The sequence below is a fragment of the Triticum aestivum genome, chromosome 7A, assembly GCF_018294505.1.
Source record: "Triticum aestivum cultivar Chinese Spring chromosome 7A, IWGSC CS RefSeq v2.1, whole genome shotgun sequence".
Lineage (NCBI taxonomy): Eukaryota > Viridiplantae > Streptophyta > Magnoliopsida > Poales > Poaceae > Triticum > Triticum aestivum.
Window position 1 is genome coordinate 54052876 of NC_057812.1, and position 12380 is coordinate 54065255.

Consider the following 12380-nt stretch of genomic DNA (forward strand, 5'->3'; position numbering starts at 1 on the left):
TTAGGGCACATCTAGATATTTTTTTGCCACACATAGGACAATGTTAACAACACATGCAAAGAATATCATGAACTACTAACTTCTTCCTATAATTAGGTGCACTGTTGCTAAAATCATTCATTATTTATCAGTAGGCTGATCAAAAACTGTAGTCAAGAAGAACAGTATCTCAATTCATGATGATCCAATGCAAATATCTGCATGAATAGAAATATCTCTTTCGAATAGTTTATATTGTGCTTATTTATTATCTTTTTAAGCAAAAAAATAATACCGAAATTAGAAGGACACAGGCACTATACCATCCAGCCACTCTCCATTTACTACTAGATCCGCCACATGGTTAAGCTACATTTAGACTTGGGTATGCATTTATGGGCTAAGCTACGTAGGGACTTGGTTGTACAAATGTACATCATTTTTTTTTCAAAACTTTGGAGTACCTATGTATGATTCACATGTATAGAACAATATACATAAAGGCAAATAGAAACATGAGTAAAATTGTAAACCTTAGGTACTATACAATATTGTTTGTATGTTGGATCCGCTACCATTCCTATACGATGAGACTGTGGAGATCTATTGCTCGCATGTATTCTAATTTTATTCTTGATAACTTTATCACTGTAAATTCCCGCAGCAACGTGCGGGGTATTGTCTAGTTGCTACTATGATGCTCACATGGGTCAACACGAAGCTCTTGCTGACTTAGCTCAGCTACGTGCTTTGCTCGCTCCCTTACTATTTTCTAGATCGCTCCACTACTAGCTTAAAAAAAAGCGGATACCTTTTTTTAATTTGAAAATATTCGCAAGTGTTCATGGATTTAAAAAATATTGCAAATTCTTAAATTTAATTTTTGCACAAATTTTAAAATATTTGTGGGTTTAAAAATGTTATGAATTTAGAAAAAGCTTCACAAATTTAAACATGTTCACATACTTTAAAACTACTAGATGATACATCGTGCATTGATGCGGGACTTGTTATGTGTTCATATTATCATATAGCTATAATAGGTATCTCGGTATTTCTATAATTAGAATGCATAGCTAACATGGAATGTGATGCAATTTTCCCATGATAATTTAATATAATATAATTTGACTCCCTATTGTTAGTGCATCAGAGAAACAAAAAGATTTCATGTTAATTTGTAAGTCTCACAGTATTAACACGCCGGAATAGAAATGACATTGTTCCCAATTGGGACAAAATATATAAACCAAAGGCCGCCAGAACGGGTCCTAGATGGTCCTCTAAGCGAAGGCAGACTTGTTAGGCTAGGATTGTCACAAAACAATCAGAAAGTATCCTGATATATAGTGGAGAAGTATTATTCATTACAAATATATAAATTCAGTATTTCGATAAAACATTTCATAGTGCAGCATTTAATTAGAAACTTGCATTTGTCAAATGAAGGTTTAGGTTTGAGATAATATCCAAGTGCTAGACTTAGAGAAGTTTGTTTGATTGTAGTTACACGTACATGCATGTTTGAAGTGAACAACAATTCCTATTTCAACGCAGATACAAAAATAAAATGATATCAGATAACTCCAATCAACAAACACACCAGGGCCCATATTTTTCATCCCACTTGAACATTAAAGGGCGGACTATGCAGGAGAGCGACATTCTCCATACAAACAAGACATGGATGTTAACTCAAGATGCATTCAAGCTGCGCATTCAACTGAACAAACACTAAGAACACAAGGCAGCTCTAAATTGTAATGTGACAACCAATGAAGGAAACAAAAAGGACCTTTAAAAACCAGGAAGTACTTACTTGATGGGCAATACTACTATCACATATCTCGAGGGCTTGGATCTTGCGCCGGTCACACAACCAGTCGCCGGCTTGGTTAACGGGTCCTTGCCACAGGAATGTGCTAGTACAAGTTAGATGCCAGGGCAAGCCAAGCTTCAATCTTGCAGCTTGGCGAGGTCTACGTCTTACACAGTGGCGGACCCAGGAAAATCCAATGAGGAGGGCCAAACGTTGCTAAACCTAGTTGAGGAGGGCCAGTCTATTAAAATACTCGGTTTTAACAGCAAAAAAATATGTGTTTACACTAGTATTAGTCTTAAACCAGTGACATTAGGGGGGCCAGGACCCCTGTTGGTCCCCCTGTCTCCGGCACTGGTCTTACAGCATGGCAAAACTTGCTGGTCACGCTGCTCATGTACCTATACCCTGGATTATAGCAACGGCTTATTTTCTAAGCTGCCAAAAGAACTAACCCTTAGTATTGACCGAAGGTGCAACTCCACCCACCCTCTCAAGTGACTTCCTCATCTTCGGACCCTGATTTGCGGCAATGGGATCGCTCGGAATTAGGCCAGGGCGAAATCCCTGCTCGACTCGCCGATGCTGGCAGCGGTGGCACTCGCGGGTGTCGTTTCCCTCCCTGGAGGTGCTGTCATGACCTCTATCCATGCCCCTCTTCGAGCAACGGGGGAAACCTTTGGTCCGGTTCTTTGGATCGGATGGCGGCGGCATCACGACATCGCTCACCTTCTTGAAGGTGCCATCTTGCTTGCTCGCGGCATCCCCGGTGTTGGATCTAGAGATGTTTGATGTTTGGTCGGTTCGGCTTGCCCCTCTACTTGGGTCTGGCTTGGTGGTTTAGCTGTGGTCTTTTCTTCTGTCCTGTGTCATTTTGCTCCGGGTCCCATGTCCACGCCTATGTACTTTTCTGCTTTTCTTCTATCAATGAAATGACACGCAAGCTTTGCGTATTCGTGAAAAAAAAGTAGTGACCGAAGGAGTGGCGATAGCATGCCTAGTACAAGTACACCGGTCATTATCAGGCTCTCTGTTACCAAAGATGGTGTCATTGCTTTCTTTGCTGGTGAGCTTGCCCATCGTGGTGTGGCCCGGCCGGTGTACTGGCTAGCCTAGGGATAGTGGGAAACAAGTGGCCATCGATACTTCGATAGGTTGTGTTGCGTTGCTCTTGCTTATCTATAAATTGTCGGGGCTCTCGTTCGCCATCTCCATCCGCGCCACACACCAAAGAAAAGCCGACACCACACTGCTCCGGCCGGGACTGAACAAGCCTCTCGTCGTCGTACGTGATCGATGGACGCCGCCGCAACCACCCGGAAGCAGGTGGTACTATACCCTGCGCCCGGCCTGGGCCACCTCGTCTCCATGGCCGAGCTCGGCAAAATCTTGGCCGCTCACGGCCTCGCCGTCACCATCGTCATCATCAAGCCCTCCATCTCCTTCCACTGCCGGGCCTTTCCTGGCCGACGTCACCGCGGTCAACCCCTCCATCTCCTTCCACTGCCTCCCGCGGGTCGAGCTCACGCCCGTAGACTCCGTCCACCCTGAGGCGGTGACCTTCGAGGCCGCCCGCGCCTCCAGTTCGTAGCTCCGTGACTTCCTGGATGGCGCCTCCCCGGCCATCCTGGTGGTGGACTTCTTCTGCAGTGTCGCCGGCATCCCCGCCTACTGCTTCTTCACATGATGTGCCAAGACTCTGGCCATTTTCTTGTACCTTCCGGTGCTGCACGCGCGGAGCGCCGCCAGCTTTTGAGACATGGGCGAGGAGCTCGTGCATGTGCCGGGACTCCCCTCGTTCCTGGCAACGCACTGCTTCAAAGCCGCTCATGGATCGTGACGACGCGGCATACAGAGCTTTCCTGGGGGTGTCCCCCTACCTCTGCCGCTCCCAGGGCATTATCGTCAACACCTTCCGCTCGCTTGAGTCGCGCGCCGTCGACGCCATCAGTGTCGGGCTCTGCACACCTCCCAGCCTCCTGACGCCTCATGTCTACTGCATCAGGCCGCTGATCAAGTCGGAGGAGGTGGGCGTGAAGCACGACCAAGAGTGCCTGACATGGCTAGACACACAGCCCAAGGCCAGCGTGGTGTTCCTCTGCTTCGGCAGCCGCAGCCTGTTCAGCGCAAATCAGACCAGAGAGCTGGCCATAGGCCTGGAAGCGAGTGGCAAAAGGTTCTTGTGGGTTGTGCGGAGCCCGCCCAGGGACATCGACGGCCCGGCGAAGAAGCTGGACAAGCTGCTGGACCCGGACCTCGACGCTCTCCTCCCAGAGGGCTTCTTGGAGCAGACCAAGGGCACGGGTCTCGTCGTCAAGTCATGGGCACCGCAGCGTGACGTGCTGGCACACGACGCGGTGGGTGCCTTCGTGACGCACTGCGGGTGGAACTCCGTGCTAGAGACGCTCATGGCCGGCGTGCCCATGCTGGCCTGGCCGCTCTACGCGGAGCAACGGGTTCACAAAGTGTTCCTGGAGAAAGAGTTGGGTTTGGCCGTGGCGGTGGAAGGGTATGACAAGGAGGTGGTCCAGGCCGACGAAGTGGAGTCCAAGGTGAGGTGGATGATGGAGTCTAAGGGCGGCAGAGTGCTCCGAGAGCGGACCTTGGCGGCCATGCGGCTGGGCAAGGAGGCGCTGCTCCTGGGTGGGGAGTCGGTCGTGACCTTGACACAACTGGTGGAGAGCTGGATGGCTTCACCTTCACAAGGGAGATAGATCACCAGGTAAATTAATGTCCTTGCAAGAACAGGGCAGGTGCAAATCTTGAAAGCTCACGGCATGCAAGAACAGGACACCTGAGATTAGATATAGGCAGCAGGGTAGCTGTTTGGAATCATGACCCATGCATTCAGTTCTTCTGATGGCAATATTCACATTTTTTCATATCAAAAGTTTGTGAAGGAAGTTGGTTTCTTTTTCTATGGATGTGCGTCATGCTATGACAAGTAGCCTTGGAAATTTTGGTGCAAATATTATGACTAGGACGCCGATAATGCGCGTTCGTTCGGGATTTAGGGTGTCCGCGCCGAACGACCCATTCGGACTGGTAGTGGATCGAGCCGAACAAAACCATTCGGACAGGATCGCTTATCCCCCAAACGACCCAATCAGCGTGCCACCTGGTCAGCGTGCGACCCTGACCACGGCGCGTCGCCACCTGAAGTCATCACCCTCCTCAATCCCTCCCGATCCCCTCACAGTTCCTTCCTCTCTCCGTCGCCGGCGTGGCTCTCCCTGAAGTTGCCATGGCAAGATCTGGCGATCTGTAGGCTAAATTGAGCCGCCGACTAGGTGAATTCCTCCTCCACCCCCTCTGGTCCCCTTCATCCCCCTCTCCGTCGCCGGACATTCATATCCATGAAATTTCCATGGCAAGATCGGGCGACATGTAGCCCAAATTGAGCCGCCGGCCAGATGAATCCCTTGTCCCCTTCATCCCCCTCTCCCTCCCCCCCCCATCTCCTACCCTTCCCATGAACCACTGATGTGTAGGGGGGGGGGTTCCATGGCAAGATCTGGGAATAACTAGATGTTACCGTGTGTGCTACTGATCTTGCCACATGTAGGGAGTGGCAGTAGAACTAAGACTAGGATGTGGTTGGGAGAGCAAAAACAGTTGCCATCCCTGAGGTTATGATAGTGTTGCGATGTAGGTGGTCACCCCAATTGTTGCCATGTGCATGATATGGTTGTTGCCATGTGCATCATGTGGGTGTTGCCATGTGCATGCTCTAATTGTTGCCATTATGTGTACGATGTAGTTGATCGCATTGTGTGCATGATGTAGGTGTTGCCCATCAGCATTGCATAATTGTTGCCATGTGAATGGTATGGTTTTTGCCATCTGCATGACATAGTTGTTGCCATCTGCATGTTGTAGTTTGTTGTCATGTGCATTGTATGGTTTGTTGGGACGTGAGTGCACGGTACAGTTAATATGTGTTAGAGTCAAGTACGTTCAAGTTTGATTGTACTTGCTCTGGTTGTGCAGATCGAAAAAAAAGGACAAGGAATGGATTCGGGAAATGGTGGGAATCCATGGTTCTACAGTTCTTTACAAGCGCCGTCATGGGATGTGCATGGTTATGACGAGCTAAACTCAACTGGCCCTTTGTTGCCACTACTACGGCAGTACTTGGACGCAGGTACAATGTTCTTTGTGAATAGAGAAAATATGAGAAAATAAGTGCAACATGATTGTAAAAAAATGAAAAGTGCTTAATATGGATAAATGTAAAAATCAGGGGCATTGGGTGGGAGCACACATGCCAGATATGGATGGACGAATGATCAAGGAGAGCCTAGCAAACTATCACACCCAAGGAAACGGCTGCACATACAGGACTCATTTACAGGATCGGGATTAGTCAACCAGCTAACACTAGGTGCAACCGCAAGTACGTCGAATGCCAGTAAGTGTAAAACCGTAAATACCATATGTTTCTACAAAGTACGTATGCATTTAGATCAATAAAAATGGAAAAATGGCCAATGAAGAAAGCAAAAACAGGGGAGGTCAAAAGAAAAAATGCAAAGTGTGTGTAGTATTACAAAGAAAAGCACAATAGTTGTCATATTGCACTCGCAAAAATAAGCTATCATCCGTATTGCCGTTGAGGTGGCAGTTGTAGTATGCGAATGTGGAGTTTGAACACATGGTAGAACATGGCAGAGTATGGTCTATCTTTAAAATGAAAGAGGAATTGCGTACTGAAAAATCCATGATGGTCTAACTGTGGTTGGAAAAGTTGAAGGTGCGTTTATGCATGAGTGAAGCTGTCATCTGTAAAACATAAGAACTTGCCATGTAGCTTGAAAAAATAACTTGTCGTCCGCTAAAGCTTCGTGTTTAGTATAAATTATTTAGTTGTTAATGGTTCCTGGGTCATGTCAATACCATGATAAAAAATGTTTGTCAAATAATTTGTGCATGAATAAAATGCAGGGCCTCCGGACGCAGCTACTGCCACTTGGGCAGCAATGGCTATTCCAGAGTCGCACACATACCAGACTTCTCAACCAAACTACACTGAGCAGACTGTCCATCTCTTCGATGCCAGATGCATGTTATCCACGACGTCGAGTGGGACGGAGTAGAAGGAGTCGCCACTACACCCCCACACGTGACCGTGGACCTTGTTCACTAAGTTTGTGAACCAGAATTGGACGAGGATGGCGTTGTCCCACTAGGGGGATGACGTTGTACTAGCGCTGGTCAGAAAACTCCATCTCCAGAACACCACGGACTGCCTCCTCAAGGTACTGAGGCAGGACATTCTTCGTCTATGCGCGAACTCAGCCTCTGCGGATAGCGTGAGTGTAGAATAGCTTATTCTACACCCCCTAGTAACGCTATATACAAAATCTAGTAAAACGGTATATAAAATATAGTCCTAAGTTTGTAATTTACTTCATAAAAGAATTTAGTTCTAGTAATAAGAGGTGCCCAAGTAATAACGACATTACTAGATCATGATGATGCGCGTTGCCGCACTCCTCTATTTTTCTGACAGAATAATTGAAGTTCTGTAAATTTTGACTAAATCCGCATAACTAACCAATATAATGGAAAATAACAGAAAAATAATCAGGTGAAAAATGAAGGTTTTGCGCCCCATGTTTGGTTCCATTTACATGGGACATTCAATATGAATCAGTATATGAAACAAAAAATAAATTAGAGTATTTTAAGTATGAAATCAGAAATAAATTAAGGAACATCTGTGAGTTTCACATATCAAGGCAAGTGCAAGCAAAAAAATACGTCCACAATGTTGCTTACAAAAGAAAACCAGAGGTGCCACAAGGATGACAATTATGGGCTTAGATTATATCAGCTAAAACGTTATTCAACATCATAATATATGTATACTTGTTTAGAAATGAGAGAAAACTGAAACATGTTCATACAGATTACTAAATAAATCTGCTTAGCTGAATCAAAATTTCTCGTGCAAAAACAATATCATGCATGGACGAATCAACTGAAGTGATGAATCTGACACATATGACAACACAGCCAGCTAGACAAATGCTTTTTAAGATGGACTGTTAGAAGACATCTTTGATGACAATGTTAATGATTCAAAGAGGGAAGATTTCTCTTGCAATGCACCCTCTCTTGAGAGATTATTTGGATCTCCCATGCTTTTCTATCTATACCTGATTGCTTCATATTTCTATCTATACATGCTTTCTTCATATTAGCTTGATCAGATCACACCGTATTTTTCCTTGATATTGTTTACTTTGTTTTTTCCATCGTATATCCTCATGCATCTGCAGAAACAAGTTGGATTTAGCTTTGGTGACAACTTCAAATATTTTCACATGTTATAGACTCAAGTAAACGTCATTCATTCTAATCGATAGATGCAGACTTGCTTATACCAGGCAATCAACCAATAAGAATTGCTTCACCTACAACAAAATTAGGGAGCTCACCACTATATCAATTTCCATTATTCTTCATTTGATTGCATCACGAATCGGACAACCAACTCAGGTTGCCAAAATGTAATAACTCGGAATACCATCAGCCCTAATCTCACACCAGACTCTCACAAACCCAGCAAAAACCATAATCACCCACGTTTCCATCGTGCCCAATCTCACACAAGATATTCTCATAAACCAGCAGAGCATCAAGCAATATCTTTAGTGATGCGGAGCAAGGTCATCCCCATGGACCTACCATCGTCTCACCAAGTGACTAGCGGACCAATGACACGAGCACATGCAAGAGCTCTCGAAACTAAGGTGAACTCACTCCTCTTCGAACTACCACTTACCATGCATGAGAATTGGCTACTACCTCAAGACGAAACCCTATGTGTGATCAGGTGCTTGGAGGAAGGTCACGGACCAACTACATTCAACGGACAAGACGGTGAGGACACCAAGTTCACGGGACAAGAAGAAGAACTGCTTGAAGTCCCCAGGCTCCGGACGACCGACAAAGCCTAGAATCAAGAAAGTTAGAAGAAGAAGACTAGAATCATAAGAAGAAGAAGAAAATGAAGAAGTAAGCATACTTTGGTAAAATGGAGGTAACCTAGCTAATTGTGCCATTTTTGAGTGAACTAAGCATATTATGCCATTTTTGATAACTAAGCATATTATGAGATATAACTTAGAGCTTACTTCATTTTGGAGAAGGAGAAGAAGAAGTTCTTCTTCTTCTTCTTCTTCTTCTTCTTCTTCTTCTTTTCTTCCTATTCCTTCTTTTCTCCCTCTTCCTTGATTTTCTTCATCTTATTATGTCATTTGTGGACTAAATAGGCTAAATTATGTCATAAATGGACTAAATAGGCTAAATAAGAAGAAAATGCCATTTTTGAGCTTACCTAGCTAATTATGCCATTTTTGACCTAACTAAGCATATTATGCCATTTTTGATATAACTTAGAGCTAACGTCATTTTGGAGAAGAAGAAGACTATTCCTTCTTTCCTTCCTCTTCCTTGATTTTCTTCATCTTATTATGTCATTTGTGGACTAAATAGGCTAAATTATGTCATAAATGGACTAAACACGCTAAACAAGAAGAAAAATACCGTTATCACGGAGCTGTAGGAATGGTCGAGGCTGCGCCAGTGCCAGGCGGAGGTCAAGGACCGGTCGGGGTTCCGACATTGGCAGAAGGAGTGGTCGATGCTTGTTGGGAGCCATGCTGCACCAAAGATCATTTCCAATAATGTCTCATTAGCAAGTTCGCAAACTGAAATGTGAATAGTAGTCAGCAACGACCATTCAAATCAAACTCACCGTGGTCGCCGGAGCAATCTGGGGCATCGGCGGAGGGGCCTGGCCGTTTTTCTCGCACATGGTCTGCACATTTGGCTCTCATGAGCCAGTCATATTAGATAGTAATGCGAACATTACGTGCATGATTGGGCTAATATGAACGAGAAACGTACCACAATGAGCTCGTATAGGGCCCGGTTAGCGCTGTCGTTCAGGTTCCTCTCCTCCTCCAACAGCTTATCCGTCCTCTCCTCCATCTCCCTCTCCCTCTCCGCCGCCTCCTTTTGTGCCTCCCTTTTTGCCTCCGCCGCAAGCTCCTTCGTCTTCAATCTCTCTTTCTCAACAATAGCCTGTAACACACCACTCCTCGTTAGCATTGTAATCATCGACGGACGCACACACAATGTAATGGAGGAAAGGTGAGGGAGTCCGTATAACTAACCGCCATGGCGATCTCCGCGGGCCGTGCACGAGGCGTTATCTCAGGGTCAGAGCTACTCAGGCGCTTCTTGATCTGCGGGAGAGTCTTAGGAGAACGTATTAGTCCATCACCAATGGCTAGAGAGCCATGGGACCTCCCGCCACCAAATATCATCACCAGCTCTATATCAAAAGGATCATGGCTCGGGTTAAAGTCCTCCCCTTTCCTCGCCTTCCCCTCGTGTATGTACTTCACAAGCTTGTGGTGGGAGGTCTTGTTGGTGAAGCTCTCTGGATCATCTAGGTCAGCCTCTGTGAATGGCTTGGCCTTCTTGTACGGGGCCATATGGGCCATGCCATAGAGGCCGAACAGACCTGGCACAGGCTTCTTATGGTGGTGCGCCTGAGAGAGAGGAACAAAATATTAGTTAAGGGCTCAAGCTAGCATGACGAATGATATTGCTATGTAAATAGGTCACTTTGGAGCTAAGAAAGGTTATTATGTCATTTTCGAGGAAAATAAGCTAAGTTTAGGTCATTTCCGAGGTAACCAAGATTATTATGCCATTTTTTACCAAAGTATGCTAATTATGTCATTATTGAGCTATCCAAGGTTATTATGTCATTTTAGAGCTAACTATAGCATATTAAGTCATTTTGGAAGGGATAAATGCTAGCATGAAGAATGAATTGCATGAATCATGTAGCAAACCACATACCCAGTTATCCCCGTACTCAAACAGGTTGGAGCTCACACCTTCCATTTGGTCGCGCTTATCCTTGGCCCTTTGGTGTTCGACTTTCCATTTGGGGAGAGCACCACGCATCCACCAACGCCTCCCAACAGTCCATCGTATCCACACACCATCTCGGGGGTACCTAAGTGAGTCAAGAGAAATTTCAGCGCTACGCCTACGAATCAAATCAAGAAAACTAAGTTCAAGGCCTTAAGAATAGGTAATTACCTGCATGTACTTCTCCTTACTCAGAACTTGCAGCGACACTTCTGCTTGCCCCTCGTAATACCCTTCGAGGCGTAGTAGTCTCGAACGGCCTGCACCCGAGCCTCGTGCCTTAAGTTCTGAAGTAGGCGCTTGCAATCATTTTCGACAACCATACACGTGGCCTCCTGCTCACCCTCTGAAACCATGTAGAAGGTCTGTAATCAAACAAGACAACATTGATTAGTACAATCACTAGGTAGTGTTGATTTTTAATTTCGTAAAGGAGAAATTACCCAAAACTGACGGAACACAATGTCGACCACCGTCTCGCACAAGACACCATCGACCCTCTCCTCCGGCGGGGCCGGGGCAACCGAGTACAGCTCCCAGGTCAGTGCTAGCTGTGGAAGCTGACCCTCACCGGGCAACGTGACCCACCCAGGGAAGTGTTGCCGGCAAAGCACACCAAGGACCTGGTTGGGCCTACGGGCACCACGGGGGCATACCCAGCCCCTGTAGTATGACAAGGCCAACGCATTAGATATTAATTTGAAGGAACATGAAGGCAAAAGGTTAAAAAATAGTAAATGCACTTACTTCAACCCTTTAGGCGCAATCAACCACCTCTGGTTGGGGGTCGTTGGCACGGGCATGAGCTTTGTACAGCCACGCTTGTAGACCTTCTTGCCCTTCTCAAACAGCTCGTCGTCGCTGTAGCTATCATCTGAAAAGGTGTCCTCGCTACCATCCTCCGGGCCACTAGCCTCCGGAGTCTCGTGGCCCGAAGACCCCGTGACCGGAGTCTTCTGGGACGAAGACCCCATGACCGGAGTCTTCTGAGACGAAGACTCTGGGACCGGACTCACGTGGGGCGAAGGATCGGCGACCCGAGTCTAGTGGGGGAAAGGATCAGCGACCGGAGGCTCATGGACCGGAGTCCGAGACGGGTCCACCTCAGACGGAGCACTCCTGTGGTCGGGTGAATCAGCTGAGGGTAGCAGCGAGGAAGGCGTAATAGCCTTCCTACCTCTACCGCTGCCACGTCCACCTCTAGCAGGCTTCTTCGTCCTTCCCCTACCTCTCCCAGCCGAAGAAGAAGCGCCCGCCGCAGTTGTCTGCATACTGTCTAGCAGCACTCTCCGGAGGGGCTGGGCTAGAATAATGGCACCACCCCTCCCAGTAGCTCTCGCAGGAGGATCGGGGTGCTCTGGACCCTTGCCCACCATCTTGTCAACACCTGCAATGACAAAAAGTAAATGAAATTAGTACAACATAAAAAGATTTGGATACCTGACATGAACATAGTAATATGTATATAATTTAAGTGTATCATAATCCTGACCATAATAAAAATACACCCGATCAACACAAATATATATGGGGTCGGGGTGTGGTGTCAGGGTGTCGTGGTGTCGGGGTCGGGGTGTCAGGGTGTCAGGGTCGGGGTCGGGGTGTGGTGTCAGGGTGTCAGGGG

General features: G+C 46.4%; 1 pseudogene; it reads left to right on the forward strand.

Annotated features, from left to right (window-relative positions):
* The first annotated feature begins 3094 nt into the window (after positions 1–3094).
* LOC123154302 (anthocyanidin 5,3-O-glucosyltransferase-like) lies at positions 3095–4628 on the forward strand (annotated as a pseudogene).
* Positions 4629–12380: the final 7752 nt, after the last annotated feature.